The sequence below is a fragment of the Phragmites australis genome, chromosome 1, assembly GCF_958298935.1.
Source record: "Phragmites australis chromosome 1, lpPhrAust1.1, whole genome shotgun sequence".
In the NCBI taxonomy this organism is placed as follows: Eukaryota; Viridiplantae; Streptophyta; class Magnoliopsida; order Poales; family Poaceae; genus Phragmites; species Phragmites australis.
The window spans coordinates 32,608,418-32,615,071 of NC_084921.1; positions in this window are offsets into that span (position 1 = coordinate 32,608,418).

The following is a 6,654-nucleotide window of genomic DNA, read 5'->3' on the forward strand; positions in this document are numbered from 1 at the left end:
AGCCAGCAGGGCCGGACCCGCTCCCGCAGGGGTGCCAGGCGGCGGCGCAGGAAGTCCGCCACCACCATCACCGAGGTCAGCCCGGCGTCGCGCAGGAAATCGATGCGCTCGAAGACCGGCTCCAACCTCGCGTCCGACGGCGGCGGTGTCTCCCATGTCGATTTCTGGGGCTCCGCCGCCACCTCCGGCAGGGCGAGGCAGTCGTGGGGGTCGACGTTGACGTAGAACCAGTCCCGCCGCCACTCCTCCCATTTGCTTCGCAGCACCTGGGGGATGTACCGCTCCCCCATGCTGTCCCGCAGCCGAAGGTTGCAGCAGCCCGCGACGTCCGCCGTGGAGTACCCTCTCTTCTTCGTGGCCGATCGTAGGGCGAAGAAGTGCCGAAGAAGCGTCACCGACGACGCCACTCCCACGAACATCTCACAGAAGTGCGCAAACACCGCCAGCACGACGACTGAGTTGGGGCTCAGATGCACCAACTGCACGCCGTAGGTCTCGAGGAGAAGGTGCTCGAGGCCACAGTCACTGGTCCCCGAGAACCCAGTTCCCCGATGATCCACAGAGTCTAAGTACCGGGAAGAGAGTGCTCGGGGAGGTGCCCGGTCACCCCCGAGCTCCCTAGTCGCCCGACAATCAGAAGAGCTAAGTTCCGGGAGAGAGTGCTCTGGACTGCGTGTGGCAGCTCCTGAGCGCTCAGTTCCCCGAGGATCCGCGTAAGAGTGCTCGGGAGAGAGTGCTCGGGGCTGCACGTGGCAGCCCCCGAGCACTTGGTTCCCCGAAGGATCGTGCGAGAGTGCTCGGGAGAGAGTGCTCGGGGAGGTGAACAGTACCCCCGAGCACCCGGTACCCCGAGGACAAGGATAGGTATTCTCGGGAGAGAGTGCTTGTGGAGGTGAACAGTACCCCCGAGCACTCGGTGCCCCAACGACCCAGAAAGGCCCCCAAGGGGCCCACAGATGAAGTGTCAATCAGTCAGAGGTCCGAGGCCACATTTAATGAGCGTGCGTGGCCTGACATCTCCAACTGCTCCCGCCGCGGTGTCAGTTCCTGCCATGTTTTGGCAGAGAGGCGTGGGGCCATTAATTGCACGGGTCCCGTCCCGTATCATCCGACTTGCCTCGGGATAACATCGCAAGGATCAAGGCGTTCCGTCTACCGCCCTGCTGTGGCAGAGGAACAAGACAGGGCGGGCACGTCGGGTTGCTCCGCGGATGCCCGGTGGGCCCTCTCCACGGCGCCCGTTGCCAGGGCGTTTATGGTGACAAGTGACCGGGCGTGCGGCGTTTTTTCCACCCCCGGTCACTTCACCCAGAAGAAATGATGACGCATTTCCTAGTCATGGCGTCTTGGAACTTGTGCCCCCCTCCTTCCCGTTCGGGGCATGTCACAGCCGTCAAGTACAAAAAGAGCTGGCACACAGAAGAGAAGGGAGGTCCAAGGATCCGACAACCCAAGAATCGTAGCATCCCAGCATCCGTCCTCAAGCACCCAAGCATCAAGAACCGAACCATAGACGAACACAAGGCACAAGGGACAGTCCCTGCCGAAGAACAAGGAGCCTCAAGCTCTTAGTTAGGCCAATACTCTTGTAACCAGCAACATCCTTGAGGGACTTCCTCAGGACAGTTATCGCATCCATACAGGACTAGGGTATTACGCCCCCGTGCGGTCCGAACCTGTCTAAATTCCGGTGCATTTACTTCCTTTTGCACTAGGTCGTCTCCCCCACCACCGGCCGTTGCATTTACTCTCATTCATTTCTCCGACGAACTCATTCAGGATCATCCCCCCGGCCGAATCTCTAAAAAGGGGTCTCTCGGGATCCCTGCGACAGGAGTTAATCCTCCGACAAGCTACAAGGTATAGCATTGAGCATAAAGTAGGTTTTGATACATATGTTTAAGTGTGTTATTCAGTTATAAGTGTGTAACTATTCACCCAAACTTTAAAATCATAAATAGGGGTTTTGGCCCTGAGAGAAGCTATTTTGTTCTCCACGGTTCTCATCTTTTAGGCTGGTGGACACACAGTACCAACCAGACTATGGCTTACAACCAGCATTTGCCACAACACGACACACGACCTACACACTCATCCATCAAGGATTACTCACACTCCAAGTATAACAAAAGTGTGGTCAAACTTTGCTTGTCCATGACCGTAGATACGACTATTCGAATAGACTAACACTCAGCAGAGGTGTACAACTTTACCCACACTCTCCAACCATATCTCAAGCACCACATAGGTCACTTGAGTCTTCTCTTGATCTCCTGTTTCTCTCAACCCTAGGTGGTTCTCTGGTTAGGTCAAAAAGGTGAGATCCAATCCCTTTACAATAACCAAGGACGTGTGGTTGCATAAGGGTAGCTTAGCATGACGGCATAATGATCCAGTCCTGATATGGTCGGGGCAAGCATTTTCAATAGCAACGAATGCCATAAAGGCAGACTTAGCTCTCAAAGGGCACCATCCCCCGAGGACTACCTTACTCACCCCCACTAAAACATATTTTCATAATTTTTATCACACCGTCCCTCCTTTTCCAAACACACGCCAACAAGCACCACATCTCATGCCACAAGTTTGCAATTTTATGCAAGATAACAGATATTGATCATGTGTAATCATCTCAGAAGAGAGAAGTAACTATCCTAAGCATACTAGTTGGCAAGGCATCATCTAACATTATTATAACTAATGATGGAAGTAAACTAGGGCTATAATGGAACATGGTAAGCAAGTACTCGAGGCATGACATAGCAAGATAGATCATAACTATCACAAGTTTTTTAATTAAAGATAGTATAAAGCATAATGAGGCTGGACTTTGACAAGGGGCACATGCCAACAATCTATGGGAGAAGACAAACTCGATGGTAGGGTCCATGTAGTCAATGGCTCACCAGAGCAGTGCTAGTTTGCCATTAGAGGTGGCTTGGTTGCGGTGAGAAAAAGGGTGTGCGTGAGAATACCCTAGCCTATCCCAAGCATCGAGTAGCTCCTACGCAGTACTAGGGTCATGCTGGGTTGGCTATGACCGCGTAGGACTGGTTGGTTGAGGACGGTGGTGAAGTTTGGCAGTAGCAACGAATAGAGCTCATGCTTGAGGAGTGCTATGAGCAAACCGAAATAGATGGGGCTGGCTAGCACACATGGAGTTCAAAGGGGAAATGGGGAGATGTACCAATGCTCAGAAGGAAGGAGGGTGGCTAGCGATGAAGAAGACAAATGACGGCGATGGCTTCTTCCTAAGCTTCGGCAATGAGACGACTTTGACTTCCCCAAGCTACAAGAAGTGATCGTCAGATCATAGAAGGGCACGATGTACCTTAGGGAATAACGTGGTAGCAGAAATGCTAACTAGAGAGAGAGAGAGAAGAAGAAGAAGAAGAAGAAGGACGGATATAGTTGGGGCCGATGATCCTCTTCACGATGGTTTTCCCCTCCCCCTAATTTTGTTCCTGCTGCCTACAAGAACCAGTGGAGGGAACAATTAGCGCCAGTAGGAGGGCATGATTAGCACCAACAGGAGTAGAGCATCGTTGGTAGGAAGATGCGCTCACCTTTGGTGTGGGCCGCAGTCAGTAGTGCTCAGCGAGGTAGGGAAGAGAAGAGAAGAGAAGAGAAGAGAAGAGAAGAGAAGAGAGAGAGAGAGAGAGAGAGAGAGAGAGGAGGGATAAAAATTTATGCTTTTGAGAAAATCCCCAACTTTAATGAACTTATTGTGAGATATTGTTTAGTAAGTTGAAATCTCATGAACTCTCTAGAATGTCTAAGCCTAACTTTGAGAATCAATCTTCCTCTAGCATGACTTTAATCCCTAGAAATATTATGTGTATTTAAATTAGATTTTATAATTAATAAATATTTTTTAAAAGGATAATCCTTCAAAGACTGACATGTGAGCCCAGGACACACAGTCAACATATTTAGTTGATTTGTTCCAACTATGGACTAGGTCCACATTCTGTGGACCATGATCGAGTCCAGAGAGCAATCCACCATGAACCATCTATGTGGACTGGCCGGCTGACATCAGTGACCAGAGGGAGACCGTTAACAATGTTGATCCCTACTCCTACGGTGGAGCTTCATCGTCTTTCTTGCCGGAGTTGCTAAAACAGTGGCGAAACATGACCAAATCTACACCAGGGAGATTCTTCGGCCATATAGGACTCAACACTGGCAACCACCTTGCTGGCGATAAGCTATAATGGTGGCTAGAATTTGTCTAAGTTGATACAAGCGACAGCACACATGGGATTTCTCTTGAAGCAAACCAACATGAGCAGACCCTCCTACGGAACTTCATGAGCTCCACCAATGGTTATCGTGGCCCAGAGGAGCATCACCAACACACTACGATGAGTGATGGTGGTAGGAAACACTGCGGCTTCGATGAGGAGGCGTGTAGAGGGAACCTATGCCCAAGAAGCGACACAGGATGGCTCTGTGGACCCCTAAGGTGGCTTCAAGCTACCCTATGCAACATGTGGCTTAGGGATGATCACAATGGCTACCGACGATGAGCAGTGGAGGCGGTGTGTCTACTTCAATGGAGAAACGATGAACTGGGCAATGACGTGATCAGCTACAGTGCGCACAGGTTCCATGATTGTTCTACAAGGCTAGAGAACCAACTCTCAACCTGCGGCGACCACCGGAGGATGGCCGACCATAAGATCGATGGAAAAAACAGAGGAGCTCTAAGTGTGTGTGGCCTAGAGTATGATGCGACCTCAAAGAGAGGGAACTGGAGAACCAAAGAGGTGAAGGGAGGCATGACGATGCTCACCGAGCTAGTAGCAGTGAAGGGGCATGGCCCAAGGTGATTGGAGAAGAGGAAGAAGATGTTAGTAGTGATGGCAGCTCAGCTCTGAGGATGAGGTTGTGCCTCCAAGCTCTGACTTACGTACAAGGAGGGAGAAAGTATTCTTCATCGATGAAGAAGCCACACAGATGAATAGCTAGCTGATGGGGCTTCTCTGGTAGCTGTCGTCGGAGCTACTGAAGGTGCTTGTTAGTGCTCGGTCAAGCTCAACTTTCCACCCTTCTACTCCCTGCAAGCTCAGCACGACCACATCATCAAGTCCATCTCATCAAGACACACACAAGGAGGGGAAGGCCGAGGTGAGCTCATTGACGACGAGGGCCACTGGCAGCGGTGCTCACCAGGAGAGGAGGAGAAAGGTGAACCAGAGGCTCTAGTGGGCGGTTTGGTGCTCTAGGACTTAGGATGAGGAGAGGGGAGCATGGTGAGGCTATTTATAGGCCAAGGGAGCTCACTCGCTCGCTGGTTTGGCTGGGACATGAGGGGAGATGCACATGCTCTTGGCTCACACTCAAGTGCGCATGTGGCATGACAAAGATTGATCGAGCAGCACGCGAGGATGCCAGGATGATCAAGAGCTTGCATGGCGCAATCACAATGATGGCATATGAGGAGGAGAGATGGGATGGGACTTGCCCGTGGTACCTCTCAACGGGATGGCTCGGGGTGGTGTGTCGATGCATGCTCATCGTGCTCAGTTGGCGAGTCAACCATTCAGCTTGGTGAGGCCATCAAGCATGCACATAGTGTGGCAGAGTGGTGGCAGGTTGGGTCGGTGATACGACAAAAGGGGGGCTTCCGGTACATGGCTACTTGATGAGGTGACGAGGTTGTCCTGGTGTTCCGTACAATGGTGTGTTGAGCCATTGTCCTGGTTTAGTTGCCAGCACGCACCATGGTACAACCTTGTGTAGAGGCTCAAGTTTACATAGGAGGTGGCCAGGCGGGTGTGAGCAGGATGCTCAATGTGCTAAGCTCACTCTCTCTCATGCTCGGGTAGGAGAGAGAGGGAGAGGAGGAGGACGAGGAGGGAGCTGTAGATATGGGTCCATCAGTTGGTGAGGGTGGTGGCGTGGCCAGGTTGGGTCAAAAGGCCTAGATGATGTAGGGAGAAGAGAGCAGGATGGCCTGTCAGTTGGGTTTGGTCGTCCCGGTGAAAAAGAGGAAAAGGGGAAGGAAAGCCATCGAGGCGGTGCTGGGTTGAAAGAGAGAGGAGAGGGAGATCTGGTCTGAAGTGAAATGAGTAAAGGGGGGGGGGGGGAGAGAGAGAGAGAGAGAGAGAGAGAGAGAGAGAGAGAGAGAGAGTTAATAGGATGGGCCGAAAGGTTAGAGAAAGAGGGATTGAAAGAGATATATGGCCCAAGATGGATTCCAAAATTTGAAATCTGTTTGAGAACAGATCTGAGAGGGATTTGTATCTTGGTTTGAATTATGAACTTAGTTCAAATTCAAACGAAGAAAACCAAAAATACACATTAGTCAAAGCTGGTGGTGTGGGCAGATATGTGGTGGCATTGATAGAAGAAGGGGAGGTGGCAGCACATGGGGCGGGGGGGGGGGGGCAGTGGCGACGATGACAACGAAGAAGGCTGCAAAGAGAAGTGGGATAGATCGACATATATCTCAATAGAAATCTATCGATGGTGTTTACGCCTTTTTTGTCCATAGATCAAAATATCATGGCACTTAATCGGTCGGTGCTCTCATATTGGGCCATAGGTAGGTGTGGGAGTGGGATGGGATTTACATAGTTTTAATACTTTAGATGTATTTTTTCTCTCAAATCGGGTGTATGTTTTGAAAGTCATCTGGTGTTATTC